The sequence below is a fragment of the Rhincodon typus genome, chromosome 16 (genome assembly GCF_021869965.1).
Source record: "Rhincodon typus isolate 14 chromosome 16, sRhiTyp1.1, whole genome shotgun sequence".
NCBI classification, from domain to species: Eukaryota; Metazoa; Chordata; class Chondrichthyes; order Orectolobiformes; family Rhincodontidae; genus Rhincodon; species Rhincodon typus.
In genome coordinates, this window is record NC_063347.1 from 11,909,769 (window position 1) to 11,921,971 (window position 12,203).

Here is a 12,203-nt window from a genome sequence, read left to right on the forward strand (position 1 = left end):
ACTCACACACACTCACACATACTCACACCTGCCTGCACACTCACTCAAACACACTCCCGTTCACTCACACACACTCACACCTGCCTGCACTCTCACTCACATACACCCACACCCCTGCACACTCACACACACTCACATGCCCCCCCACTCTCACACATACTTGCACATTCCCCTGCACTCTCACACACATCCACACTCCCACATTCCCACACACACACACCGCCACAATCACAGCCCCCCGCACTCTCACACACACTCACAGCCCCCCACACTCACACACACACTAATAGCCCCCCGCACTCGCACACACACTCACAGCCCCCCGCACTCTCACACACACTCACAGCTCCCCCCCAGCACTCTCACACATACTCACAGCCCCCTGCACTCACACACACACTCACAGCCCCCTGCACTCACACACACTCACAGCTCCCCCCCAGCACTCACACACACTCACAGCCCCCTGCACTCACACACACACTCACAGCCCCCCGCACTCTCACACACACTCATAGCCCCGCCTGCACTCTCACACACACTCACAGCCCCCTGCACTCTCACACACACTCACAGCATCCCCTGCACTCTCACACACACTCACAGTCCCCTGCACTCTCACACATACACCCTCCGCACTCTCACACACACTCACAGCCAGCCCCCCTCCACTCACACACTGCCACACTCACAGGCTGCCCGCACTCTCTCTCACACTCACAGCCCCACCCCCATACTCTCTCTCACACTCACAGCTCCCCTCCGCACTCTCACACACACTCACAGCCCCCCTGCAATCTCTCACACTCACACCCACCCTCACACATTCACAGCCCCTCGCCCACACCAGATACCTCTCATTTCCACATTTTTCCACCTAGCAAACAGTAAGCAGCCCTTCCTTGGCTCTGCAGTGAATGCACCTCAAGGACAGATAGTGGTTATTGTTTTTCATACATTTACGAGATTTGGACTTGTAAACATTCATCATCCGTCCAAAACTGCCCTTGGTCGAGTAGCGTGCTAGCCCATTTCACAATGTCGTTCAAAGGGAGCAACTTGCCTTCGATCCAGATACAAATACAAGCCAGACCAAAGTAAACACTAAGATATCCATCTCTAAAGGATGTGACTGAACCAATTACAATGATACAACAGTTACACAGTCATCAGCATTGATACTAACTTTTTTAAAATTCCAGATTTGTTTCGTCATTGAAATTCTCCAACTGCTGGAAGTTCATCAATGCCATAAAGACTGAGATGTTCTTAAGGTGCTAAACTAACACAATTCTTTCTTATGCAAACATGGATGATAAGATAAAGAATGAGATTGTGGCTAAGAGAACATTTGCCCATAATAAACAAATCTCTCATTGCAGAGCAGCTCATTAAAAGCTGTAACATTTCTACTTTCCCCTTCCCCACTATCTGCTTTCAATTTTCCTTTCTAATGGCATGTGGCTGACTGATTGGAATAGAGATTAAAGAATAATGTCCTATTTTGTTGCACTTAGTGACTGCTTGGCCAGACAAAAGCATTTCATTTTCTACATTAATCACAGGCTCTGACTGTAGCAGTTCTGCGGTTGAGCCTCTGTGCTTATACCATTTACTGTCATTAGGAGAAGCCACATCATAATGAGGTGCCATCTGTTGTCAATCCTCCAGGCAAATGTGTCTGAAACAAAGCAGAAAAGGAGGAAATGTGTGGACATCATTCCAGGGATGAAGGACTCGAGTTCGGTGGGTCCATTGGTTAGACTAGGCCCCTTCTCTGTGGAGGCAAGGGATTTAGGAGGAGATTTGGTGGAGGTGTTTAAAATTGTGAGTGGTTGGGACAGAGTGGATGGGGACAGGTTGTAACCATTAACAGAATGGTCAAAAAACAGAGAACATCTAGGATGGGTGATGAACTAATGAGCAAGAGTTGACATGAGGATGCCTGAGAGTGTGGTGCTATCAGATTCAATTGTCGTTTTCAAGAGAGAATTGGATAATTATCTCAAGAGCAAGACGAATTTGCAGGACGGGAAAGAAAGGGCGGAAGGTGTGGGACTAGTGTGTTGCTCTTGACTTGATTGATCAAGTGAACTCCCTTCCTCTGCATTCATTCCCTGATTCTACCCAATAGTTCCAATAGGTGCTTTGCCAAATCATTAATGTGCATCAGCCACATCGTCCCATCAACAAGCATGGGCTAGATTTTATTTTGCAAAGTCACAGCAATTACTTTCATTTCAGGCAGTTTAAGAAGACACTTCAACACCCTATTTTTTAAAAGAGTCTAGAGTCATACAGCACGGAAACAGACAGTCCAACGTGTCCATGCCTAGCAGAATCCCAAACTAAACTAGTCCCACCTGCCTGCGCTTGGACCATATCCCTCCAAACCTTTCCTATTCATGTACTTATCCAAATGTCTTTTAAACATTGTAACTGCACCCACACCCACTATTTCCTCTGGAAGTTCATTGCACACGCGAGCCACTCTCTGTGTAAAAAAATCGCCCCTCATGTCTCTTTTAAATCTTTCTCCTCTCCCCTTAAAAATATGCCACCTAGTCTTGAAATCCCCCACCTTAGGTAAAAGACACCTACCCTTCACCTTATCTATACCCCTTGTGATTTCATAAACCTCTATAAGATCACCTCAAGTGCTCCAGTGAAAAAAGTCCCAGCCTATCCAGCCTCTCCTTATAACTCAAACCCCCTCATTCCCAGCAACATCCTGGTAAATCCCTTCTGACCCATTTCCAGCTTTCTAATATCCTTCCTATAACGGGGAGACCAGAACTGGGCACAGTACTCCAGAAGAGGCCTCACCAACATTCTGTATAACGTCAACATGACGTCCCAACTCCTATACTGAAAAGTCTGAGTAATGAAGGCAAGCATGCTGAATGCCTTTTTAACCACCCTCTTTATATGTGACGCAAGCTTCAAAGAATTATGTATCTGAACAAAGGGAAATAATGATAATAAAGGAAATGGCAATAAAAACATTGCATAAGCGAAAGGAAGCTTATTATTTATTATGTTGATTAAATCACCCAGACCTCTAAAGAGAAAAGTCCCCTCCAGTTATTCCTACCAGATGTTCCTGTTTTGATATCTTCAAACTGTAATTGGATTGTTGTGGAGGTGCTGGTGTTGGACTGGGGTGGACAAGGTCAGAAATCACATGATACCAGGTTATAGTCGAACAGGTTTATTTGAAATCACAAGCTTTTGGAGCGCTGCTCCTTCATCATGTGAAGTGAAGGGGGGCACACAGGCACAGAATTTATATGATATGAAGGTGCCGGTGTTGGACTAGGGTGGACAAAGTCAGAAATCACGCGACACTAGGCTATAGTGCAACAGGTTTATTTGAAAACACAAGCTTTCAGAACCTCAGTCCTTCTTCAGGTGTTGGTCTTACACCTAAAGAAGGAGTGAGGCTCCTAAAGCTTATGTTTTCAAATAAACCTGTTGGACTAAAACCTGGTGTCGTGTGATTTCTAACTTTGTAATTGGATTAGCAATGACAACACTGCTGTACAGCAAAGCTTTTTCTTTACCCATCTCCCATGCCCTCTCCCTCCGGCTAACATAAAGATTTATCTACAGAGATAACGCAATGCAGAGCTGGAGGAACACAGCAGGCCAGGCAGCATGAGAGGAGCAGGAAAGCTGACGTTTAGTTCCCGACCGGAAACGTCAACTTTCCCGCTCCTCTGATGCTGCGTGGCCTGCTGTGTTCCTCCAGCTCCGCACTGTATTATCTCTGACTCCAGCATCGGCAGTTCTTACCATCTCTGAAGATTTATATAAAGCCCTTCTTTCGCAAAACCAGTTGCAACAAAGCTCTTCAAATTTGTCTGCGACCTCTTTTATTGCCAATATGACATTTGATCTTGGCCCATGTGAAAGGTTTCCTAAATTCCTCCCAATTTCTCACAGGCAAAGTATACAACCGATATAACTTGCAGAAGGTTAACACATCAGATAAAAGGCCAAGACTCCTATAAGCTGTGGAATCAGTGCAGATAGCAAAAAGAATCAAATGCATTCAATTTTAGTCAACTTTCTATCCTCTTGGATCGAAGCAATCCAATTGCAAACCAAAGTAACAAGTTTGTTCCTCTTCAGAAAGAGCGCAGTGCAAATCTATGTCAGGAAATTATCTAAAAATCGCCAACGAACAACCGCAAGTTATTGGTGTGGTGGCATCAGGCTTTGCAAAACTCACATCACAGCAGCTCAGAAATGCAAAATGAAGTGCAATTAAAAACATCAGGAATCAATCGTAAATCCAAAAACTCAATTCCTACCACAAACATTTATACACATAATTGTATCCAGTTTACTCCATTTAAAATCCCTTCAGCATAGAGCAAAACCTGAGCACTGCTGAGCAAAAAGTGCATTTTGTCAAAACTGTTCATCTTGCTCTCAACAGGACAATTTGCAAGAAATACCAACGTAAAGGGGAGCAATATTTTTATACTGTCCGAGCAGTGTGTGTTGATTGGTTGTCAGGCAGTTAGATGCCTGACAGTTAACTGCCATGTTTTGTTAAAGTTTTAACCAGGCAGGTTGATTCTGAATGGTCAAGGGACTGCACTGAGCAATACACCAGAGAATGGCTATCATTTAGTTAGTTTTGTTGGAATAGGCACAGTGTGTTTATTTTTCTTTCTTTCTTTCTTGTCCTGATGGGTGCAAGGCGAAAAGTTTTTACAAAATCTGTCTTTTGTCAGTTGTGCCAAGAAACATTTACTTAGATAATAAAACATCCCAAGCACTTTACACAGGCATTATCACATTGCAATTGATAGCCACATAATGGGCAAGTTACTAAAAACGTGCTGAAAAGATAGGCTTTAAGGACTGTTTTACAGAAAAGAAAAGAGATAGAGATGGAAAAGTTTAGGGACAGAATTCTAGAGACTTGAGCAGCTGAAAACATGGTCACTAAATAGGAAGAGAAGGAACTGAAATATGCACGAGATCGGACTAGGGAAGAGATTGCTGAGGGTTTCCAAAGCAGTTCAGTAAAGAAACAGATCAAATCAAAAACAAATTCACCCTAGCTTCTAATGTTGTCTATCTCCAGGTTTCAAATGCATTACTTAGCAAACAACACAATGAAATTTGCTCCCAGGCTGACTGCTGTGAATCCCGGGTAGGAAGGATGAGCAGGTCATGGTTTCACTCTGCCTTTTAGTTTTTCCATCAAGGCCCAAGGACAGGGTCAGTCATGCAAGAATCAGCAAACTTTGTCCCACGTAGAGATAGTATTGTAAACAAAAAGCATATGTAATGGCTCAGTGCAACTCCAACGACATGTTTACAAATTCCGATATCCTTTTAAACCTCAGAAGATAAGCACTTGTAAAATACAATGGCCCTGAGGTGTCACATGCCTTGAAACAACAGCAAAGGAAACTATTTTGAAAACTGAAATGATATCTATGCAACCTCATAATGAACAGCTAAATTAAATAGATCAGGTAGATCCCTGGTTCTGTTTTCAGTTACACTGAGTTAGGTGATCTCTAATGGATTTGTTGTAAGGGGCATTAAAAATGGAAATTCCCATTCCTGACGCTCATCCACTGAGCCGCTGGATTTTGGGCAAGATTTGGGACTGAGTTCAAAACCCCATGGCTTCTTTCCCCAGTCTCATTGAAAATTTTCTTACGCTCACTCCTTGCTAGCAAAATCCCTACAGTGTGGAAGCAGGCCATTCAGCCCATCTAGTCTGCACCAACCCTCCTAACAGCATTCCACCTTTTTCCTGTAACCCTGCATTTCCCATGGTTAATCCACCTAAGCTGCATATCCCTGGACACTACGGGCAATTTAGCATGGCCAATCCACCTAACCTGCACATCTTTGGACTGTGGGAGGAAGCCCGCACAGACACTGGGAGAACATACGAACTCCACACAGTCACCTGAGGCTAGAATTGAACCCTGGTCTGTGACACTGTGAGGCAGCGGTGCTAATCACTGTGCCACTACGTTGTCCATCGTAAAAGTTTGAAAAACAGATAAATTATACCATTTTCCAAATGTACAACGGATTATTTTCACAAGAGTTTTAAATTGTCTCTGCATCTACATGTCTGCATCCTTGCACCTCCCAAACTACAGCAATTTTGTTACTTTTTTCCAAGTCAAGACCCAGCACAGTGAGTAATGACCAGACACTCATAATCAAGCACAGGACAACTGAAACATTGAACATGGCATGAGGTATCAGTTGACAATACCATAAAGTCATACAGTCATACAGCATGGAAACAGGCCCTTCCTAAACTGAACTATCCCATTTTCCTGCAATTGGCCCATATCCGTCTAAACTTTTTCCTATTCATATACCCATCCAGATGCCTTTTAAATGTTGTAATTGTACCAGCCTCCACCACTTCCTCTGGCAGCTCATTCCATACACACACCACCCTCTGTATGAAAAAGTTGCCCCTCAGGTCCCTTTTAAATCTTTTCACTCTCACCTTAAACTTATGCCCTCTATTTTTTGACTCCCTTACCCTGGGGAAAAGACCTTTGCTATTTACCTAATCTATGCCCCTCATAATTTTGTAAACCTCTATAAGGTCACCCCTCATTGGATTAAGCCATTGAGCTTAATCCTCCAAACATTTAAATCATGGATCATCCGTCTCTTCTCCCCTTTTACTCACATTATCTCCATATACTTGTTACGCTTATCTAAAATATTATCTATGATTCACAGTCTTGAAAAATCTCTCACGCATAATCTTGAAAAGAGTTCGAGAATTCTGCTAACTTCAGTTTGTAAAAGTGCTTCCTGATTTCACTCTTAAATGGTTTAGCTTTGGTTTTAAGATTGTGATTCCCTCATTCTTGATTCTTTTGCTTGAGGAAATAATTTAGCTGTATGCACTCTATCAAATAGATGGTTATGTTTTAAACTGACTCCCTCAATTCAAGGTAAAATGGAAAAGCCCAGGGATGGGGCGGGGTTAACCTTTGTCAAAATCTGTCTGAAGACAAGCCCATGCGATCTGCTTATTATGGAGACACTCACTCAAATCTGATCTCCTTGAAAGTAAGGTGCAAGCTTAAACACTTGGGTATAGAAGAGGAAGCAGCTCATTTTATAAGGTCACCCCTCAGCCTCCGACGCTACAGGGAAAATAGCCCCAGCTTATTTGGAGTCTCCCTACAGGTCAAACCCTCTAACCCTGGCAAAATCCTTGTAAATCTTTTCTGAACCCTTTCACGTTGCACAACATCCTTTCTATAGCAGGGAGACCAGAATTGAATGCAGTATTCCAAAAGTGGCCAAACCAATGTCCTGTACAGCTTAAACATGACCTCCCAACTCCTCTACTCAATGCACTGACCAATAAAGGGAAGAATACCTTCTTCACTATCCTGTCTACCTGCGACTCCTCTTTCAAGGAACTATGAACCTGCACTCCAAAGTCTCCCTGTTCAGCAACAACCCCCAGGACCTTTCCATCAAGTGTATAAGTCCTGCCCTGATTTTCCTTTTCAAAATGCAGCACCTCACATTTATCTAAATTAAACTCCATCTGCCACTCCTCGGCCCATTAGCCCAACTGATCAAGATCCCATTGTACCCTGAGATAACCTTCTTCGCTGTCCACTAGACTTCCAATTTTAGTGCCATCTACAAACTTACTAACCATTCCTCCTACGTTCACATCCAAATCATTTATATAAATGACGAAAAGCACTGGACCCAGCTCCAATCCTTGTGGCACACCACTGGTCACAGGTGTCCGGTTTGAAAAGCAACCTTCCATTATCAGCCTCTGTCTCCTACCTTTGAGCCATTCATTGACTACTTAAGAGCTTCTCTAGACCCAAAGGAGGAGAGGCTACCTGACACCTTCCCTTCCCCACAGTCAGATGGAAGGCAGGTTTGGGGTGGTGCTGGACAGTGCTAGAAGGTAATGTGTGAAGACCACACAATCTATTTTACAAGCCCCACACCCACTTTCAAACAGGGATGTTGTAAAATCCAGCACCATATCTCTCTTCAAAAGTCACCAATCTCTGTAGGGGTCATAACACAATCCAATATTGTATCCCTATTAACATTTTAAAAACCTCAGTCAGCTCAATCTTCTACACTCAAGGCAAGTTGATGCAACCACACATCCTGACAATATAACCCTCCTGGCCCCAGTGTGGTTCTGGTAAATCTGAACTACACTGTCTTCCAAAGCCTCTGGATCCTTCTTTAGATGCAGTGTCTAAAACTGATTGCAGGGCTCTCCATGACGGCTGACCAAGGTTCTATACAAAACTGAGTTATAATTTGATCCTGTTGTTACCTACCCTCATACTCATTGTCACATCTGCCTTTTTGATTACTCTTTTAGCTTATCTACTAGCTTTGAAGGATTTGTCCAGTTAGAATCTCAAACATCTTTGTTCCCCCACAGTTTCCAGTTTTATAACCATTTGGAAAATGCTCGGATTTATCTTTCTTACATCCAGAGTGGATGGCTTCATCCATGGCTGAGTTTAACTTCATCTGCCTTTGATTTTCCTATGTTCTTAATCTTTCTGTCCTCCTTCCTAACTTACCTGTCTCCTTTGCCCTATCTACTATCTCTCTGAAAGTCGTGAATGTATAACTGTCTTATTCCTTCATCCTAAAAAGCTGAGGCCCCAAAGCAGATGCCTGAGTAATGCTATCAGTTATATAACTGTGTAAAACATTGCTTAGGCCATGGCAGTTTATAGAAGGGATGTGATAGCATTGGAGGGGGTGCAGAGGAGATTTATCAGGATGTTGCCTGGGTTGAAGAGTTTCAGTTGTGGAGAGAGATTGGACAGACTGGGGTTGTTTTCCTTGGAGCAGAGGGGTGAGGGACATGATTGAGATGTATAAAATTATGAGGGGAATAGTCAGGGAAGACAGGAAGAAACCTGTATCCACGGAGGAGAGATCAATGACCAGGGGCATAGATTTAAGGCAAGGGGAGGGATTTAGAGGTAATGTGAGGAATTTTCTTTTCACCCAGAGGGTGGTTGGGAATCTGGAACTCACTGTCTGTAAGGGTGGTAGAGACAGAAGCCCTCATAACATTTGAGAAGTATTTAGATATAAAGTTTGCAACACCAAAGTGTACAAGGCTATGGGCCAAGTGTTAGGGAACCGGATTAAAACACTTCAGCGCTTGGTTTTGAATTTCACAGACTCGATGGGCTGAATGGCCTTTTTCCTGTGCTGCAGCCGTCTATGCCTATATCAGGCTTCCCAAAGTCAGAAGATGGGACTTCAAGTGGAGTACAGAACCTGAAATGTTAGGGTTATGAGCTCTGAGGCAGCCATAGCTGAGGTTCAGCTTTGACCCAGTTATAACAAGTGTACTCCCTGTCTCACAGACCCCACACTCTCAGACCCTACCGTACCCTTCACCTCTCCCAACCCGCGTGCCTCATCCCTGAGGGACTGTGATGATTTTCATGCCTCAAAATGGAATGCAGTGAGAAAAGTTTGGGGAGCACTGTTGTTATATCCTATAGATCCCCTCCTACCCTGAGTACAGCCCCTTTAACGCTATTCCCTGTCCCCCTACTTAACAAGTTAAAGCAGAAAACAACCCCACATGCCTTCACTTTTTCCAACAACGTTTTTCATGGAATGTTATTGAAAGCTTTCTGAATGCACATACCATTAGTAAACCTTGCTTTGTGTCAACCTTGATAATTATACTCTTCCCTCAAGATATGTAACCAGGTGAGTCATACATGACTTACCTTAAAACAAAACCACACACATCTCCCAGATCACCTCATAATTGTTCAAAGCGCTCTATCACTGATTCTTACTGACAGGTTTCATTAGCTTCCTCACAGCTGTGGAACAGTACACACTAACAATACAACAAGATTCAGATCTTAAATGAGATCAGAGACAGGGAAGAAACTTGGCAGGAAGTGACACAAAAAAAACAAGAGGCACTCCTTCTCAGCAAGCACATACACTCAGAGAACCTTAAAAACATTTAGTCATCTCTGCAGATGCCAATTTCAGAAATGTGCAGTATTGCACAATTGTGTCATTGACATCTGCTTGTTAACACTGGGTGTCGACTAAAATAGCACTGGATCTCCCAGGACAGGTTAAAAATACAAACCACACATGCCATAACTGACCACTACTGTAATAAAAATGCTTTAAATATCTCTCCAATTGAGAGATGCAGAAAAAAGCATAAACTCACAAAGGTTTTAACTGTAAGTGTGATGTAGCAAATTAACTCAGATCGTTAATTTTTCTTTTCAAAATCAGCCCAAGCCTTTCTTCAGTCTGCACCAGTTAGTAATCTGATTCTAAGAGTTACACAATAAGATAGTTCCTTGATTCTGGGCATTACAAAATATTTGTAGATTTGTGACCTCAATTCATAGTTGCGATTGGGAACATAAAAGTCTTTCTCATCCATAAACCCAGGAGGGTCTTACCTTCAACAGCCAGCATTAAAAGCTCTGACTAGCTGAAAGTTCATATTAACTTGCACCAGGAGAAACGTGAAAGCTTTCAGAAAGCTTTAAGAAAGGGAGGGTATAGAGTTAAAGTGGTTGTACTCACAGTAGAAGGGAATCTTTAGGATACAACAACAGTGCTTCCCAAACTTTTCTCACTGCGTTCCATTTTGAAGCAGGAAAATCATCACGGTCCCTCGGGGATGAGACACCTGGGTGGATGGAGGGGTTGGGGAGGGGATGGTAGGGTCTGAGAGTGTGGTTCTGTGAGGCATGGAGTACGCTTGTTATATACGTTGGCCAAAGCTCCACCTCAGCTATTGCTGTCTCAGAGCTAAAGATTTAAGAACAGTCCCAGCTCTCAAAGGGGTTACAAATGGATCTGACTAACCAGTTTGAACCACAAGTAGAATCTGGCCCAGGACAGAGGGCTGTTAAGGCTGGTCATTAAGGCTGAGACAAGACAGATATTTAATCAGTAAAGAAATCTACGGTTAAAGGGGAGATGGCAGGAAAGTGGAGTTGAGGATTATCAGATCAGCCCATGGAATGACAGAGCAGAATAAATGAGCCCGTTTCTGCTCTTACAGACATCATTCACAGAAAAAACGGGAGATATGTTGGTTTGCAAAGATTAAGATGATAGGTATTATTTTATGAGATGGAGGGGGGAGGGAGCTGTGGCTAACTAGTTTAACCTTTTAAAGCCAGTCTTAACAGCAAGGAGTGTCCCAGGAGACCCTGACTGTTAAAACATTACAGATTGAGTGCTGCCAAGGAATGGGCTTACAGATTGACAAAGTCTTGCCAATTACTGGCTCAGAAAGAAAGCAGTAAAAAAAATCTCCATTTTGTGTAATTCCCTTGTTCCCTCCCGTCTCATAAAAAAAGGTAAATGCAGACCCTGTATCACGAGGCCACTCGAACGATGATTTAGGAATGTCTCTATGCTGGGAGGGGGAGAGAAGAAAGGATTAGAAAACTGGAATTTCCAAACTATAGCAAAGCCAGAAAATATTCAACGGGCAGAATCCAGAAGATTTACAGCAAGGCTAATCATAAACATCAGATCTTCCCTCCCCATACCCCAAATCCTCACTCCATTTCGCTTTCACTTAGCTCCAGAATTTGATCTGAGCTAAGAATGCTCCTTTTAGAGGATAAATGAAATTGACCCTATATTGGGAAAACTTTCTGACAAGCCGATCTCCCCCTTCCCCAGTTACCGGGACGTCTTTTTCAAGTTGTTTTGTGTTAAACGTGGAGATCTATCAACTTCCCGCGCCCTAAGGACAGATTTTCCAGTCTTCCAAGTCCTGATTTTCGTCTCTTTTCTTTTGAAAAATAAAAATCAAAGATGCTAATCAGCTTCACGAATCTTTCGCGACTCTTCAGAGTGAAGGTAAACTCTGTGTGTGTGCGTGTGTGTGTGTGTGTGCAAGTAGCGTCACTCACCTTGGTCAGTTTCAGGTCAGTTACAGGATGAAAGCAGCCGGGAGAGTGATCGAGATCTGCCTCTCCCTCTGCTTTTCTGTCCTCGCTGTAAAAAATAAACGTTAACTTTGGCTGGTTTCTTTTCCCTTTGCTTGTCATTGAGAGGTGGGGACTTGTTCTGTCCCCTCCCCTCCCCTCTCACCTGGAATCGAAGGAGCTCTCCGGCTCTGGATTTGCAGAGCTCTGGGGAGGGGTAAGGTTCGG

The 12,203-nt window shown here is 43.4% G+C and overlaps 1 protein-coding gene across 3 annotated transcripts in view; it reads right to left on the bottom strand.

Annotated features, from left to right (window-relative positions):
* Positions 1-12,203, bottom strand: part of mst1rb (macrophage stimulating 1 receptor b) — a 118,304-nt gene extending 106,101 nt beyond the window's left edge. The window contains exon 1 of one of the 3 annotated variants that reach the window (XM_048606671.1): positions 11,961-12,203. The gene's annotated coding sequence lies outside the window, so the exon portion shown is untranslated. Of the gene's footprint in view, positions 1-854; positions 924-957; positions 1,061-11,960 lie in introns of those variants that run through there. The other 2 variants (XM_048606672.1, XM_048606673.1) reach the window with 2 other exon arrangements.